The following is a 19,731-nucleotide window of genomic DNA, read 5'->3' on the forward strand; positions in this document are numbered from 1 at the left end:
AGAGTCCTTGTTAAACTTTGACACAAAGTAGTCTGTGATAAATAGCACAATATGTTTTATCTGAGTATTTGTTATAGTCAAAATAATCCATACATTATGCTTTTTTTAAACTCAAAAACAAGTTGTATGAGCTCAGGTCAATGAGGCCTACAGGCCTACTTTTTAGGACTCTGTCTTTCAAAGATAATTCGTAAAAATCCAAATAACTACACAGATCTTCATTGTAAAGGGTTTAAACACTGTCTCCCATGCTTGTTCAATGAACCATAAACAATTAATGAACATGCACCTGTGGAACGGTCGTTAAGACACTAACTGTCACGGTTCATGAATCCACTGCCTCCCTCTCTCTTTCTCTTTCTCTTTTTTTCTCTCTCTCTCTCTCTCTCTCCCGTGTTTGTGTGGGCGTGGTTCCCAATCTCGGCCTGATTGTCTGCGCCAGCTGGAATCACTTATCTTCCCTTTATATGTTCTGTAACCAGTGTTTCTTGTTGTCAGATCGTTGTTACTTCCCTGAGGTTGTGTCGTGTATCCGTGCTCATTCTCTCGCCGCCCTTGTGTGGATTATCTTCTGTGCTCCTTCCTACCCATCCGGACACACTCCCCTGGATTTCTCAGCACGCTATCATCGGAAGATGCGCCCTAGTCCCTGGGTCGGATTCCGTCTGAGTACAGTCTGTCTGTCCTGTTGCTGCTGTAAACTGTATTCATTAAACCATCGTTGCTTGCATCTTGCATCCGCCTCTGTATTGTCACACTAACAGCTTACAGACGGTAGGCAATTAAGGTCACAGTTATGAAAACTTAGGACACTAAAGAGGCCTTTCTACTGACTACTGACTCTGAAAAACACCAAAAGAAAGATGCCCAGGGTCCCTGCTCATCTGCATGAACTTGCCTTAGGCAAGCTGCAAGGAGGCATGAGGACTGCAGATGTGGCCAGGGCAAGAAATTGCCATGTCCATACTGTGAGACGCCTAAGACAGCGGTACAGGGAGACAGGACGGACAGCTGATCGTCCTCGCAGTGGCAGACCACGTGTAACAACACCTGCACAGGATCGGTACACCCGAACATCACACCTGTGGGACAGGTACAGGATGGCAACAACAACTGCCCGAGTTACACCAGGAATGCACAATCCCTCCATCAGTGCTCAGACTGTCCGCAATAAGCTGAGAGAGGCTGGACTGAGGGCTTGTAGGCCTGTTGTAAGTGCTCTTCACTGACGAGTCACGGTTTTGTCTCACCGGGGTGATGGTCGGATTCGCGTTTATCATCGAAGGAATGAGCGTTACACCGAGGCCTGTACTCTGGAGCGGGATCGATTTGGAGGTGGAGGGTCCGTCATGGTCTGGGGCGGTGTGTCACAGCATCATCGGACTGAGCTTGTTGTCATTGCAGGCAATCTCAATGCTGTGCGTTACAGGGAAGACATCCTCCTCCCTCATGTGGTACCCTTCCTGCAGGCTCATCCTGACATGACCCTCCAGCATGACAACGCCACCAGCCATACTGCTCATTCTGTGCGTGATTTCCTGCAAGACAGGAATGTCAGTGTTCTGCCATGGACAGCAAAGAGCCCGGATCTCAATCCTATTGAGCACGTCTGGGACCTGTTGGATCAGAGGGTAAGGGCTAGGGCCATTCCCCCCAGAAATGTCCGGAACTTGCAGGTGCCTTGGTGGAAGAGTGGGGTAACATCTCACAGCAAGAACTGGCAAATCGGGTGCAGTCCATGAGGAGGAGATGCACTGCAGTACTTAATGCAGCTGGTGGCCACACCAGATACTGACTGTTACTTTTGATTTTGACCCCCCCTTTGTTCAGGGACACATTATTCAATTTCTGTTAGTCACATGTCTGTGGAACTTGTTCAGTTTATGTCTCAGTTGTTGAATCTTGTTATGTTCATACAAATATTTACACATGTTAAGTTTGCTGAAAATTAACACAGATGACAGTGAGAGGACGTTTCTTTTTTTGCTGACTTTATATACCAGTTTCATTAAGGAACCAAAAAAAAATCGACAGCTGTGCCACATATAAAAGTCCCTTAGATATTCTCTGTAAGGTTTTACATTCCTAAATCAATATCACAGACCAGATTCGTCCTAACAAAAAATGCCCCTTAGATATTAATATAGAATCCTCCAATCCTCTAAATTGAATTAGATCTATTTTTTAAACAAGCCATAGAAAGTTGGTTACAATTTCATTTTAATCCACCAGAAAAGACAGAACAAGTAATACAACAAATATTGTGGTTAATCTCAAATACACTAATTGATAAAAATAAAATAAAAATCGGTAAAATCTTTGTAAAATATATCATAAACCAGACTGGTGGAGTTATTTCACACATGCAGCTAACACAAATATATGGAAATGTCTGCTCTAACCAAAATTACAAATAACTAATTGCAGCATCACCGCAAAAATGGAAGAGGCAAGTGGAAGGGGGAGAAAGTAAGGAACATGATTTCAAACACTTGTTTTTCACAAGGGCTATTAGCAGGACAATAGACATGATGTGGTCTGAAAAACCAGTCTCTGACATAGGGTCCAGCATATTTCTTGATGATGTCATTGGATGTCTTGCCAGCTTTGATCCATGCCTGGGTCTGCAGGACGCAAAGTTCTTTGTTTGTCAGACGAATATATAGGGGACAGGACGACTGCACCGTATTGAGGGGAGGATGGATGGGGCCATGTATCGCGAGATCTTGGCCAACAACCTCCTTCCCTCAGTAAGAGCATTGAAGATGGGTCGTGGCTGGGTCTTCCAGCATGACAACGACCCGAAACACACAGCCAGGGCAACTAAGGAGTGGCTCCGTAAGAAGCATCTCAAGGTCCTGGAGTGGCCTAGCCAGTCTCCAGACCTGAACCCAATAGAAAATCTTTGGAGGGAGCCGAAAGTCCGTATTGCCCAGCGACAGCCCCGAAACCTGAAGGATCTGGAGAAGGTCTGTATGGAGGAGTGGGCCAAAATCCCTGCTGCAGTGTGTGCAAACCTGGTCAAGAACTACAGGAAACGTATGATCTCTGTAATTGCAAACTAAGGTTTCTGTACCAAATATTAAGTTCTGCTTTTCTGATGTATCAAATACTTATGTCATGCAATAAAATGCAAATTAATTACTTAAAAATCATACAATGTGATTTTCTGGATTTTTGTTTTAGATTCCTTCTCTCACAGTTGAAGTGTACCTATGATAAAGATTACAGACCTCTACATGCTTTGTAAGTAGGAAAACCTGCAAAATCGTCAGTGTATCAAATACTTGTTCTCCCCACTGTACGTATTTATATAAATATATATATATACAGAAAATGTCTTACAGAGCCATTCCATAAATCCAACTGTTCAACTGTCTTCTGACTGTGATTAGAGCGATGTTGATGTTGTGCCATGATGCCAGCATCTTCAACCATCAGTGAGTCGATGGCTTGAATAGTCTCGCCGGAAATGGAATACAATGTAAAAATGTGCAGCATACAGTGAAGACCAGCAGTCAATTTATTTAAGCATTATTTTTTAGCATTATTAGGCCTAGGTAACAGTATTGTAGCCTACTGTATCTGCTCATTTTCCTGGGCTTTCGCGTTCGGCGTAACACAGGTGAATAGCACTGTCCATAATCTCCAAGTCTAACAGTATTTTATCGACATATTTAATTATTCAAGGGTCCTTTCTCTTCTCTGTGCTGGAGTTCTTTTAATAAGAATACAAAACAAGCCATCCTCCCTTGATGGGCTATCAGCAGGACAATAGACTCTTACAGAGTCCACCAAATGCATTGTTTTGTAACCACATCTGGATGGATCCATAACGAATTACTATGGGAATAAATATCACTGAATGACAGAAATATTAGAATAAAATAGACAAATGAAGGCAACAAATTGTTGCTTACTGGAACACCCAAAGTCATCCAATTGTTATAATAGGATTTGAAGCATTAGCCTACAACTATTTCAACACCGTTTCGCACTGCTCTGAGACAAGCATGGGGACTGGTCTTGATAAATCAATGAGATTTTTATTTTCACTGAATCTCCGTTTGTGTATTGGTTAGACTACAATTAGGGTGTGGAAATGTTAGGATTATTTTGCTCTTCACTCGCAGTCACTTAGCAGCCTACTCCCGACCGGTCACTTTGTACAGCGTCATATTTTCCTGACGGAAACCCTGAGGGTTTCGTTTTTATTTTATTTTTGGGAATAGAAACACCATAGTATTAATCAAATTAATTAAGCTACATTTCTTAGCTTTTCTTAAAATTTGCAAAAAAAAAAATGTAATTCTCTAGTACAGCCAATATTAAAAACAGTCAAATTCTTATCAAAGATGCCCTCTGGTGGTCAAACTAGCACTAACTAGCATTAATGGCTGACACTTAAATAACGTGCCATAGAATTCTGAGGCAGCCCGCAAGCTGTGCTGCAGTACGACGCAACTTTTAAAGGAAGAACCACTGGCTATAAATAGGAAAGCCAAAAGCTGGCCCTGAAATAGTGTATAAGAGTTAATACCAAAGACATTGCTGTGACTCTTATGTGGATGATGTTACAAATATTTGTTGGTCTGATGTGATTAATAAGGAGCATCCAGATGCTGCATTTGATGAATTTATGAAATTGCTTCTTCCAATAATTGATAAACATGCACCTCTTAAGAAGCGCACTTTCAGAACTGTTTGGGCTTAATGGATTGATAAGGAATTGAAAACTGTATGGTTGAAAGAGATGGAGTGGCTAAGAAAGGAGTGGCTAATAAGTCTGGCTACACATTTGACCGTCTGACTTACTGCAAACTGAGAAATGATTCGACTAAACTCAACAAAAAGATTAAAAAACTGTATTAGGAAGTCAAGATGAATGATATAAAGAATAAATATGAGTACTTTAAATGAATCGAATCAGATAGCTTATTCATCACGAAACCATTTGATGTTGCTAATCATTTGAATGATTACTTCATTAGCAAAGTGAGCAAACTTAGGAAGGAAATTCCTACAATGAAAAGTGTGCCATCGTGCTCATGCATTAAAAAAAAATAATGAAAGAAAAGCATTGTAAGTTTGAATTTTGTAAAGTTAGAGTGGGTGATGTGGAAAAATAATTATTGTTATCGATCAATAATGACAAAACTCCTGGCATTGACAACTTAGATGGAAAGCTACCGAGGATGGTAGCTGACTCTATGACCACTCCTATCTGTCACATCTTTAATCTGAGTCTAGAGGAAAGTCTTTGACCTCAGGCCTGGAGGGAAGCCATAGTCATTCCGTTACCCAAGAGTGGTAAAGCGACCTTTTAATGGTTTTAACAGCAGATCTATCAGCCTGCTGCCAGCTCTTAGCAAACTGTTGGGAAAAATAGTGTTTGACCAAATACAATGCTATTTCTCTCTAAACAAATTAACAACAGACGCTCGTATTTGGCTGGCTGAAGCTAGAAAAAGAGCGGAGGGGGCCAAGAAAAAGGGAGCTACTACGGAGGAAGAATTAGGTAGCCAGAAGCAGACAGAGAGGACTCCCACGTCTCCCACAGAGATTTCACCTAAACTCAAATTAGGGGGAGAGGGAAAATCCAGATGACGAGGTGGTGGTAATGAAACGGAGGCAGCCGCGTCAGGGGCCGCCCGTCCCGTTACCCCCCTCCCCCATATGCTGGTCCTCAGGGAGCTGAGGGAGGAAGAGAGGAAGAGGCACAGAAAGGAGGACAGGATTTAGCAAACTTATTGAGAAAGTGGATAGAGGTAGAGAAAGTTGAGAAAAGTGGATAGAGACAGTCAAAAGAAAGGGGGAGATAGATGCTTTAACTGTCACAAACCGGGTCATTTTGCTAGAGATTGTGAGGCACCGTGTAAACACTGCAATAGAATAGGCCATAATCACCGAGACTGTAAAAAGAGAGAACAGGTTGAGTCAGAGCATCTGACAGTAACTATCGGGGTAATTGTAGACAAACATAAAGGAAGCCTTAAGGGGAAGGGACTTAAGAGAGAAGGGGGGGGAAATGACAGGATCAGACGCTAGAAAATGTTTCAATGGCGATGAGATAGGACATTAAAACAGGTTAAATTGAAAGACTAATTCCTTCAAAATAATAGCAAGACGATTTCGATGTAATACGTTGTCTTGCCTAAATGGTCTGCGGGAATAACCTATTGAGGATGGAGTCGTATTTAAATGACTGAATCATAGAAGAGACCGTTACCTAAATCTAATGAATTCTAAATAATAGTGGAGAGATAATTGCGATAGAGTTGTGCCCATCGAAATGTGTTTTTATTCTTATGGATTGACTGATGTCGGATAAAAGCTTTGTGATAGTTTCTGGTTATTGATTCTTGGTTTGATTGTTTAGGTAACAGCAGGGAATTGGAACAGGAAGTTAATGTATTCTAACATTATAATCTGTTTCCATTACGTGGAACAATGTCAGGTCAGTAAAGTGGATTGCAGGTTGAGTTCATTTTATTTTACTGGGACAGTGAACATTAATCACAGTTGTGTGTGTCTAATGGCTGGGTATTCCTATCAAGCACTTTGAGAGACTGGTTGCAGACAGATTAAATGGGTTTTAATGTTGCCAAGCAAGCTTGGGCAGAACTAGTCAAGTAGTAGGGGAATTTCAGAGATTTGAAGTAAAGTATTGTATCCAAGGGTAGCGCATGTTCAATTAAGTACATATAACCATTGAGGAAATGTAAAACTTATGATTGGAGGGAGTACAATGGAATTATCATTATTATTAGGTTTTGTTTGTAGTCAACGGTTGGGTTTCTGAATCGGGGGAGTATAATGAATGCTGACCAAGTGTTTTTTTCTGGGAAAAGGAGTGTTTCATTGTCTCTCTTTGGAAATGTTTTCTGGGGGCTTTAATCTTGAAGGGAGCGAGTGAGACAGAGGCATATTTCTACTAAATTGAAAAGGTCTGGAAATGCTTTGTTTGTTTTTAACCTTTGGGTTTGAGGAGATTCCATTTTTCCTTTAGACACGATATCTTAAAGGGGTACACACACATATGGAATATTAGAAGTTGTATTTTCCGAGTTTTAATTAAACACGTGAATTCTTTAGATAAAGGGAATGTTCTGGGAACCTGGGATACAACTTGTAGAAAATGTTTGATGGTTTTTCTTTCATTTGTCTAATATAGTAAGAAACACTACTGTGAAAGGGTGGTATGACTTTTGACCTCTATCATGGCTTTCCTTTGTGGTCTGATCAGCCTCATGGGAGGGCCATTTGGATAATGAATTTAAGGTCATTTGTAATACTGATTTTAAGGTGGCTTATTAAGTAATGTTTAGAAATCTAGCAAAGTTTTATTTTCCTTTAGGGAGTCAGCTGTTTGACACTTAGAGATTACTACCATAGACATGTGATTTTTCTAAAATCCATGAGTTCAGACAGGGAGACAGTGAGACATTTAGTAAATATTTGGAAACAACCCATATTTAATACTGACGGTTGTGGGAAGGAGCGACAGACAGATAGTAGAAAAGGCAGACGGAGAAGGGCTCCCCCGCCCTATGTGGAGGCCTAAGGTGACCTTGATGGTTTGGGAGTATGAGTAGAAGGAGGGGGGGAGGGGTGGCCAGGAAGTGAGTAAGCTAGAGAGAGAGCAGAAGGCATTTGAGGAGAATGAGAGGGAGAAACTGGGAGTGAGGAGCAGGAGACCTGGAGCATTACGAAGGTTAGAATCTCATAATAAGCCAGGATTGAGAGAAGATTGAAGTGACACAGAATAATTAGAAGACGATGAGAAGATACCCCAATTCCCACTCATTAGCGTGCTTATAGAGAAGGGCACTCAACATGTCCTCCACTGACACAAATGACTGATGATTGTTTGAAAGAAATCGATAATAAGATTGTGGCAGCTGTACTGTTAGATTTCAGTGCAGCCTTTGATATTATTGACCAAAACCTGTTGTTGAGAAAACGTATCTGTTATGGCTTGTCAACTTCTGCTATATTCTGGATCCAGAGCTATCTATCTAATATAACCCAGAGGGGTTTCTTTAATGGAAGCTTCTCTAATGTCAAACATGTAAAGTGTGGTGTACCGCAGGGCAGCTCTCTAGGCCCTCTACTCTTTTCTATTTTTACCAATGACCTGCCACTGGCATTAAACAAAGCATGTTTGTCCATGTATGCTGATGATTCAACCATATACGCATCAGCAACCACAGCTAATGAAGTCACTGAAACCCTTTGACAAAGAGTTGCAGTCTGTTTTGGAATAGGTGGCCAGTCATTTTTTAAATTTGTAATTGTATCTTTATTTAACTAAGCAAGTCAGTTATGAAAAAATGCTTATTTTCAATGACAGCCTAGGAACAGTGGAATAACTGCCTTGTTAAGGGGCAGAATGAGAGATTTTGTATTTATTTTTATTTTTTACCTTTTCGGCTTGGGGATTTGATCTGGCAACCTTTAGGTTACTAGTCCAATGCTCTAACCACTAGGCTACCTGCCGCACTAGTCCTGAACATCTCTAAAACTAAGAGCATTGTAAACTGTCATGGTCAAAACATATACTGTAGATTCAATGGCTGCAAAGATAGGGAAAGGTCTGTCTGTAATAAAGAGATGCTCTGCTTTTTTGACACCACACTCCACAAAGCAAGTCCTGCAGGCTCTAGTTGTATCTTATCTTGATCATTGTCCAGTCATATGGTCAAGTGTTGCAAAGAAGACCTAGTTAAGCTGCAGCTGACCCAGAACAGAGCCGCATGTCTTGCTCTTCATTGTAATCAGAGGTCTAATATTCATACTATGTATGCCAGTCTCTCTTGGCTAAGAAAGACTGTGTCACTTCTGACACACACACTTACCCCACCAGACATGCACCAGGGGTCTTATCACAGTCCCCAGGTCCAGAACATATTCAAAGAAATGTATAGTATTATACAGAGTCATGAGTGCATGGAACTCGCTTCAATCTTATATAGTGCAAGCGAACAGCAAACCTGGTTTTAAAAAACTAACTAAGCAACCCCTCATGGCACAACACATCTCTCCCATGTGACCTACTTCTTGTGTGTATACAGTGCCTTGCAAAAGTATTCATCCCCCTTGTCATTTTTCCTATTTTGTTGCATTACAACCTGTAATTTAAATTCATTTTTATTTGGATTTCATGTAATGGACATACACAAAATAGTCCAAATTGGTGAAGTGAAATGAAAAAAATAAAATAATATATATATATTTTTTATAAAAAATTAAAAACAGAAAAGTGGTATGTGCATAGGTATTCACCCCATTTGCTATGAAGCCCCTAAATAATATCTGGTGCAACCAATTACCTTCAGAAGTCACATAATTAGTTAAATAAAGTCCACCTGTGTGCAATCTAAGTGTCACATGATCTGTCACATAATCTCAGTATATATACACCTGTTCTGAAAGGCCCCAGAGTCTGCAACACCACTAAACAAGGGGCACCACCAAGCAAGCGGCACTATGAAGACCAAGGAGCTCTCCAAACATGTCAAGGACAAATTTGTGGAGAAGTACAGATCAGGGTTGGGTTACAAAAAAATATCCTAAACTTTGAACATCCCACGGAGCACCATTAACTTCTTGCAACTATAGGGGGTGCTGTTCCGCATTAGCATTTTTTGGTCTCCAAATTAAACTGCCTCGTGCTCAATTCTTGATCGTACAATATGCATATTATTGTTATTATTGGATAGAAAACACTTTCTAGTTTCTATAGCCGTTGGAATTTTGTCTCTGAGTGGTACAGAACTACTTCTACAGCACTTTTCCTGACAGGGAGTCAGATTTCAGAAATTTTGACCCCTGATCTGGGGTCGGTTTTAAGGTGCCTGTAAATGCTATGGAGAAACCGACACTGCCTACGTCTTCCTCTGGGTGTCAGTACGTCATCACGCTTTGAATGGAGTCGATTGCACAATCAGAGCCACTATAAAACAACAAAACGTGGAAGTACCGTTCTTTCCCTTCGCGCGTCTTACGCAAGATGGACATCGGACTTGCCTCCTTCCAAATGGTTGTTTAGCCAGTAATATTTCTCCGGTCATGTTTTTAGTCGTTATAGTTGTTAAAAACATCATAATGTAGTTAATTTGAACCGTTTTATAGCAATTTATATCCGTTTAGTGCGATTTTGAGGAATTTCTTTGTCGTGCACTTTGAAGCTTTGGGCACGTTTCGGGGTCTCGGTCGATGTTAGTGGACATTTCGAAGGACAGAGGACATCTATCGACCAAAAGAAGATTAGACCCAAGAAAGGATACATTGCCCAAGAATCTGATGGAAAATCACCTCATAGTAAGAAATATTTAATATGATAAATCGTTGTTCTGTCGAAATATTTTAAACGCATAATCCGCCATTTTGTTTGTTATCGCTTCACTTGGCGAACCCTGTATTGCACAGTAAGGATAATTTTAGAAATGTAAATCAGCGGTTGCATTAAGAACTAATTTGTCTTTCGATTCCTGTCAACCCTGTATTTTTTAGTCAAGTATATGATTAGCTTTCGATTAAACTAGATCACTCTGAAAGATGACGTCCGACATTTTGAGGCTTGATTTGCTACTATTTTCATTGTATAACCACGGTTTTGTATGGCTAAATATGCACATTTTCGAACAAACTCTATATGTATGTTGTAAAATGATGTTACAGGAGTGTCATCGGAAGAATTCTGAGAAGGTTAGTGAAAAAATTAATATATTTTGGCGATGATTACGTTATAGCTCTCTTTGGCTTGAATCGATGCTCTGGTAACGTTTGCACATGTGGTATGCTAACTTATCGATTTATTGTGTTTTCGCTGTAAAACGCTTAGAAAATCTGAAATATTGTCTGAAATCACAAGATCTGGGTCTTTCCATTGCTATGCTTTGTCTATTTTTATGAAATGTTTTATGATGAGTAAATTGGTCATACACGTTGCTCTCTGTAGTAATTCTAGTCGAGTTGTGATGGTCGGTGCAATTGTAAACTGTGATTTCTACCTGAAATATGCACTTTTTTCTAACAAAACCTATCCTATACCATAAATATGTTATCAGACTGTCATCTGATGAGGTTTTTTCTTGGTTAGTGGCTATTTATATCTTTATTTGGCCGAATTTGTGATAGCTACTGATGGAGTAAAAAACTGGTGGAGTAAAAAAAGTGGTGTCTTTTGCTAACGTGGTTAGCTAATAGATTTACATATTGTGTCTTCCCTGTAAAACATTTTAAAAAACAGAAATGATGGGTTTATTCACAAGATCTGTATCTTTCATCTGGTGTCTTGGACTTGTGATTTAATGATATTTAGATGCTACTATCTACTTGTGAAGCTATGCTAGCTATGCTAATCAGTGTGTGGGGGGGGTGGGGGGTGATCCCGGACCCGGGGTAGAGGCTCGTGAAAGGTTAAATCCATTATCAAAAATGTCAATAATATGGCACCACAACAAACACTGCCAAGAGAGGGCCGCCCACCAAAACTCACAGACCAGGCAAGGAGGGCATTAATCAGAGAGGCAACAAAGAGACCAAAGATAACTCTGAAGGAGCTGCAAAGCTCCACAGCGGAGATTGGAGTATCTGTCCATAGGACCACTTTAAGCCATACACTCCACAGAGCTGGGCATTACAGAAGAGTGGCCAGAAAAAAGCCATTGCTTAAAGAAAAAAATAAGCAAAAACATTTGGTGTTCGCCAAAAGGCATGTGGGAGACTCCCCAAACATATGGAAGAAGGTACGCTGGTCAGATGAGACTAAAATTGAGCTTTTTGGCCATCAAGGAAAATGCTGTCTGGCGCAAACCCAACACCTCTCATCACCCCGAGAACAACATCCCCACAGTGAAGCATGGTGGTGGCAGCATCATGCTGTGGGGGTGTTTTTCATCGACAGGGACTGGGAAACTGGTCAGAATTGAAGGAATGATGGATGGCGCTAAATACAGGGAAATTCTTGAGGGAAACCTGTTTCAGTCTTCTAGAGATTTGAGACTGGGACAGAGGTTCACCTTCAAGCAGGACAATGACCCTAAGCATACTGATAAATCAACACTTGAGTCCTTTAAGGGGAAACATTTAAATGTCTTGGAATGGCCTTGTCAAAGCCCAGACCTCAATCCAATTGAGAATCTGTGGTATGACTTAAAGATTGCTGTACACCAGCGGAACCCTTCCCACTTGAAGGAGCTGGAGCAGTTTTGCCTTGAAGAATGGGCAAAAATCCCAGTGGCTAGATGTGCAAAGCTTATAGAGACATACCCCAAGAGACTTGCAGCTGTAATTGCTGCAAAAGGTGGCTCTACAAAGTATTGACTTTGGGGGAGTGAATAGTTATGCACACTCAAGTTCTGTTTTTTGTCTTATTTCTTTTTTGTTTCACAATAAAACATACTTTGCATCTTCAAAGTGGTAGGCATGTTGTGTAAATCAAATGATACTAACCCCCCCAAAATCTATTTTAACTCCAGGTTGTAAGGTACTAAAATAGTAAAAATGCCAAGCGGGGGGGGGGGGATACTTTCGCAAGCCACTGTACGTGTACACTGACATGTATGAGTGACTGATAGATGCACACACACACTACATGTTAATGTTTTTAAATGTATGTAAATTGTAAAGTTTTTGTCTGTAATGTTTTTTTCATTATGTGTCGGACCCCAGTAAGACTAGCTGTCTCCATTGGCGTCTGGGGATCCTAATAAATCAAATAAAAAACTAAATGAAGTACTTGTTTATGCCTTCTTACACAAATGAAAAATGGCCAACATGAGAGATTTTTTTTTAAACATTTTTCTCAACAGAGACAACTGGTGACAAAGGAGCCTCCGGATAATTGGGTAATATTTGGTTGAGACGTCGATCAACGAGATTCCGACCCAGCCCAGCCACAACCTATATTCACCAACTCAAAAAGACAGCCAAAGGTAGTTGAATTTCCAATGTGTTATCACTATGCTTTCAACCTAAAAGCATAACCAAATTCCAATGTTTGATTTTTGGTTTAGTTTTCACCCAAATGTCTACTACTGCACTTTCAACCATTTAAAAGCACAGCAAAGTTCAAATGGGAATACAATGTCAGATATTTAGTTTATTTATAAAGCAGATTCATGTTATATCACTGGGGCGGCAGGTAGCTTAGTGGTAAAAGCGTTGGGCCAGTAACTGAAAGGTTGCAAGATTGAATCCCTGAGCTGACAAGGTAAAAATCTGTTGTTCTGCCCCTGAACAAGGCAGTTAACCCACTGTTCCAAGGCTGTCATTGTAAATAAGAATTTGTTCTTAACTGACTTGCCTATATAACAAAGGTTATATAAAATAAAAACTGTGCTTCATCTAATAGTAGAATCAGATTACCTGGATTGCAGTTGAGATTACATTAAAAGTACATGGTCCAAGTGACCATTACGATTCGAGAGTATGTACAGATTATTACAGCAATTGTGAAGATCTGCGATGACCGATGCATGCTATCTTGAACGTGCATGCTTTATATGATTACATTAGAAGTAACCTAAACTTTTTTGACATGGATGTGTTACTGATTTTAAGTTTGAATATTACATTATTTTGTAAGATAGCTCTATCTTGCATTACAAAAGTAATAAAATGCAATGCAACCAAATATAAAGATTTAAAGGAGATGTATCTGCTGCTTGGATGGGTCCATCTGAGCCACTGGATTAATCGCATTCTTGAACTAAACTCTTTTTGGTTAAATTGGAGACGTGAATCCAACATATAATTTGTTAACTTGGCGACAAGTTAATAGGCTATTTATTGGATTTCAAAATTATATTGAATTGTGTTTGGTTGTCAACGCAACCAGATATCACCATTTGAAGATGTATCTTCTGCTTGGTTAGTTACGTTTGTGCCACTGACTTAGTATGGCTTTAATTCCAGTTTGTCTACAAATTAATAATTGATATGTTGGATTCACGTCTCCATCTCAACCAAATATCAAAGGACTAAATCAAATCAAACTTTATTTAAAGTGCAATTGATTTAGTTCTTTGACTTAGTCCTAACTTTGATATTTTGTTGAAATGGAGATGTGAATCCAACATATCAGTTATTAATGTGTAGACTATATCTACATTTTTTGCATTGGATGTGTCTCAATCCACCACAGCCGCCTATGTCGCACTTACGCATCTGCGGTGAAAGGTGACAGAGCTAGAGCGGTGTTTGTCAGACCATGAGAACTCCCGAAATTCGGTCTTCTCACAAAAATTGTGTGTCGCATCCCAGCGGTTCGGAAATGGAAAGATAGAAAGATGGAGACTCACGATGGTGTTCTCCGTTTTGCTCTACGACCTCCAGAAGTGTAAGGTGACTCATCTGAAGATGGTACAGCTGATCTGCCAACTTCTGTCTGCAGCGACCAAACAGTTTGGGCTACACACTAATATGACCCCTCTGTGGAAAGGTGAGATTCTCACGAACACGTACATGTTGGTGGCCACAAGACTCATCTGAAGGTTCCCCAATACCAGTTGAAAAACATTTATGGAGACTGTTTAGTGTCTTATATTTCTCAGATATAAGACACTAAACAGTTTACGACTATGGCTTTTCAGGTTGCGCTTTCAGAGGTGAGTTTGATTTGCAGAGCAGCATGTGCCTGATTCCAAATCAGTTGCCGTGCGGTTAGACTGCATGCCCTGAGAATGGAAGGTCAGGGGTTTGATCACTGGTGGAGTCATACTGAAGAAAATGGGACCTGAAGCCTCTCCGCTTGCCATTCAGCAATAAAGATGACGTATGTAGCTGTGTGCGTGACCTGACAGAATTCACATAGAAATGTATGTTATAGATCTGTCACTGATTCTCACTGAAAGCACGTCTGATATGTGGTCGATCCATTCTGTGTGTGCTATTTCTATGTATTCCCCCTCAAGTTCAGTGTTTGCATCTTTTTACTTTTGGTTTTGTACACCAGCTTGAAAATATATTTCACAGCAGTTTAGACGGTATACTTATTTTCTACACTAAACACAAAACAGCATGTTTTGTCACAAACCTTTAGAGTAACTAAAACGGGAAGCTCCCGCGCTCAGGTCTGTTCAACGCTGGTCCGACCAATCTGATTCCACACTTCAAGATTGCTTCGATCACGTGGATTGGGATATGTTCCGCATTGCGTCAAACAACAACATTGACGAATACGCTGATTCGGTGAGCAAATTTATTAGCAAGTGCATCGGCGATGTCGTACCCACAGCAACTATTAAAACATTCCCAAACCAGAAACTGTGGATTGATGGCAGCATGCGCGCGAAACTGAATGCGCGAACCACTGCTTTTAATCAGGGCAAGGTGACTGGAAACATGACCGAATACAAACAGTGTAGCTATTCCCTCCGGCAAGGCAATCAAACAAGCTAAGCATCAGTATAGAGACAAAGTAGAGTCGCAATTCAACGGCTCAGACACAAGAGGTATGTGGCAGGGTCAACAGTCAATTACGGATTACAAAAAGAAAACCAGCCCCGTCGCGGACCAGGATGTCTTGCTCCCAGACAGACTAAACAAATGATTTGCCCGCTTTGAGGACAATGCAATGCCACTGACACGGCCCGCTACCAAAACCTGCGGACTCTCCTTTACTGCAGCCGACGTGAGTAAAACATTTAAACGTGTTAACCCTCGCAAGGCTGCAGGCCCAGACGGCATCCCCAGCCGCGTCCTCAGAGCATGCGCAGACCAGCTGGCTGGTGTGTTTACGGACATATTCAATCTTTCCTTTTCCCAGTCTGCTCTTCCCACATGCTTCAAGAGGGCCACCATTGTTCCTGTTCCCAAGAAAGCTAAGGTAACTGAGATAAACGACTACCGCCCTGTAGCACTCACTTCCGTCATCATGAGGTGCTTTGAGAGACTAGTCAAAGACCATATCACCTCCACCCTACCTGACACCCTAGACCCACTCCAATTTGCTTACCGCCCCAATAGGTCCACAGGCGACGCAATCACAACCACACTGCACACTGCCCTAACCCATCTGGACAAGAGGAATACCTATGTGAGAATGCTGTTCATCGACTACAGCTCAGCATTTAACACCATAGTACCCTCCAAACTCGTCATCAAGCTCGAGACCCTGGGTCTCGACCCCGCTCTGTGCAACTGGGTACTGGACTTCCTGACGGGCCTCCCCCAGGTGGTGAGGGTAGGTAACAACATCCCCACTCCGCTGATCCTCAACACTGGGGCCCCACAAGGGTGCGTTCTGAGCCCTCTCCTGTACTCCCTGGTCACCCACAACTGCGTGGCCATGCACGCCTCCAACTCAATCATCAAGTTTGCAGACGACACTACAGTGGTAGGCTTGATTACCAACAACGACGAGACGGCCTAGAGGGAGGAGGTGAGGGCCCTCGGAGAGTGGTGTCAGGAAAATAACCTCACACTCAACGTCAACAAAACAAAGGAGATGATCGTGGACTTCAGGAAACAGCAGAGGGAGCACCCCCCTATCCACATCGGCGGGACAGTAGTGGAGAGGGTAGTAAGTTTTAAGTTCCTCGGCGTACACATCACGGACAAACTGAATTGGTCCACCCACACAGCCAGCATGGTGAAGAAGGCGCAGCAGCGCCTCTTCAACCTCAGGAGGCTGAACAAATTTGGCTTGTCACCAAAAGCACTTACAAACTTTTACAGATGCACAATCGAGCGCATCCTGTCGGGCTGTATCACCGCCTGGTACAGCAACTGCTCCGCCCACAACCGTAAGGCTCTCCAGAGGGTAGTGAGGTCTGCACAACGCATCACCGGGGGCAAACTACCTGCCCTCCAGGACACCTACACCACCCGATGTCACAGGAAGGCCATAAAGATCATCAAGGACAACAACCACCCGAGCCACTGCCTGTTCACCCCGCTATCATCCAGAAGGCGAGGTCAGTACAGGTGCATCAAAGCAGGGACCGAGAGACTGAAAAACAGCTTCTATCTCAAGGCCATCAGACTGTTAAACAGCCACCACTAACATTGAGTGGCTGCTGCCAACATACTGACTCAACTCCAGCCACTTTAACAATGTAAAAATGTATGAAAAAATGTATCACTAGCCACTTTAAACAATGCCACTTTTATATGTTTACATACCCTACATTACTCATCTCATATGTATATACTGTACTCGATACCATTTACTGCATCTTGCCTATGCCGTTCTGTACCATCACTCATTCATATATTTTTATGTACATATTCTTCATTCCTTTACACTTGTGTGTATAAGGTAGTTGATGTGAAATTGTTAGGTTAGATTACTTGTTGGTTATTACTGCATTGTCGGAACTAGAAGCACAAGCATTTCGCTACACTCGCATTAACATCTGCTAACCATGTGTATGTGACAAATCAAATTTGATTTGATTTGAGTTTTAGCAAGCAGGTAATGGCGGAGCGATTGTTCCATAATTGGGGGTAAGGCCCTGCGTCAAACTAGCATCCTGTCTGGGGGGAGTACAGGAGATTCTGTTCTGACTCGGACAAGGCCTAATAACTTATGTACCGGATGGAGGGAGTTGAAACCTGGCTGAGAAGCATCAAGGGCAAGTGAGCAGCCGGACAATGTAAAAAATGCCCTACTGTTTGATCAAACTTCATATTGTCCTGATATAAGGGGCTGGTAGTCCTGTATTCAATGGTTTTTACAATGATCACAAAGTACAACATGAATAACAACAAGGAGTCTTAATTAATATCTCATGATAAAGTCTGTACATTTTCTACGTATGTTCAAGAAATGCATTGTCATCCAAAGGGAGAGAGTTACCACATTCTGTGACTGATTCAGCGCCAGCGCAACCTTGGTTATTGGGAAACAGTACGGATGCGAGTGACGCATTTGAACTGGGATCTAACAATGAGCTTAGCGGCGCTAATTGAAATACTGGGAAATGAGGCCCAGGTTGGTGGTGAGATCATCACACATTTATTTTGTCTCGACTCACCACGACGAACACTCCACCCACCAGGGACCAACCAGAACCGACCAGGGTCATGTTCATTAGGGCCCGCAACAGAAAATTGTAAACACATTTTGCAACGGAAAATGCAGACGAGCATTTCCTATTAGACCAGCTAGTTCCTTCCTTTTTCAGTCCATGTTCTTCCATTCTGTGCCTGATGAACACCAGCCAGGGGAAGATTTGATCCAGAGTCAGGGCCAAGCCACCCAGCAGTCATCCCACAATCAGGTCAGCATGGTCAGTCACCTGCGGTTCACTTCACCCCCTTCTCCCTGGCCTCCCGAGGTGGACAGACGCTCACTGAAAAAAACAGGTAGGACAAAGCCAGGAGCAAATATAAAAAACGCCCTGCTCAAACATAATTATACAGTATTCTGGTCCCTTCCTGCAGACTTATAACCTCTTTTGGCACTAGGATCTACAACACAGAGTCCGTATGTAAACAAAGTGGATGTCAAAAGCACAGTTCAGCTTTTCGCAACCAGTGCAATTGTGGTGGCCCACTAACCCCGCTGCCCACACACGTTAGGCAATAACAAGGACAACGGGCCGAGTCACGCACAATCGAGGCGCCTATGTCATTCGTCCTTAAACAAAGGCAATACTCATCACTACAAGACAAAGTAGACTATAGCCGGCCCAGATTGACATGCAAATAAAAAGATTGATCAAACCGGAATGATGACGGGATAGCAATTGAAAGCGGGTATTCATTTCATGAATCCGCTTTGTTGAAGTTTATTTATCTGTAAATCTGTGCGGGACAGCAGGCTGTTCGAGATTGCGCAGATTGAAAATGCACCAGCCTGATTGCGCATGATGCGCTGTTCCAAGTTGTCAACGAGGGTTTCTATAAGGTCATGAAAAGTCATGGAAATTAGTGTAATAATTTTTGTCAATGTAATTCATGAAGGCACACTTTTAAATATTATCAATCACAACAAATGAGCATATCCATTATCGTAATGACCCTTCAGTTTGTGTCTGTGCCCAGCTAGCACAGTGGATCTGGGCCGATTCCGGCTGAGAGTCGGGGCACTGGGCTGAGAGTCAGACTCAGCCGACATCATGTGGCCCGAGTCTGGGCCGCCTTAGGTAGTATTACTTATGGCTAGGATGTGGGGATTGAACTCGGGCCGAATCCAGTGTGAGTTTTCTGGCCCAAATGTATTACTTGGGGATCGGGACGATTGGGGTAACACTCAGATGATTACACAGGCTGCTTTATATACAGTTGAAGTCGGAAGTTTACATACACCTCAGCCAAATACATTTAAACTCAGTTTTTCACAATTCCTGACATTTAATCCTAGTAAAGATTTGCTGTCTTAGGTCAGTTAGGATCACCACTTTATTTTAAGAATGTGAAATGTCAGAATAATAGTAGAGAGAATGATTTATTTCAGATTTGATTTCTTTCATCGCATTCCCAGTGGGTCAGAAGTTTACATACACTCAATAATAATAACTTACACTCAATAAGTATTTGCTAGCATTGCCTTTAAATTGTTTAACTTGGGTCAAACTTTTCGGGGAGCCTTCCACAAGCTTCCCACAATAAGTTGGGTGAATTTTAGCCAATTCCTCCTGACAGAGCTGGTGTAACTGAGTCAGGTTTGTAGGCCTCCTTGCTCGCACATGCTTTTTCAGTTCTGCCCACAAATGTTCTATAGGATTGAGGTCAGGGCTTTGTGATGGCCACTCCAATACCTTGACTTTGTTGTCC

Source organism: Salvelinus alpinus, chromosome 39, assembly GCF_045679555.1.
Source record: "Salvelinus alpinus chromosome 39, SLU_Salpinus.1, whole genome shotgun sequence".
Lineage (NCBI taxonomy): Eukaryota > Metazoa > Chordata > Actinopteri > Salmoniformes > Salmonidae > Salvelinus > Salvelinus alpinus.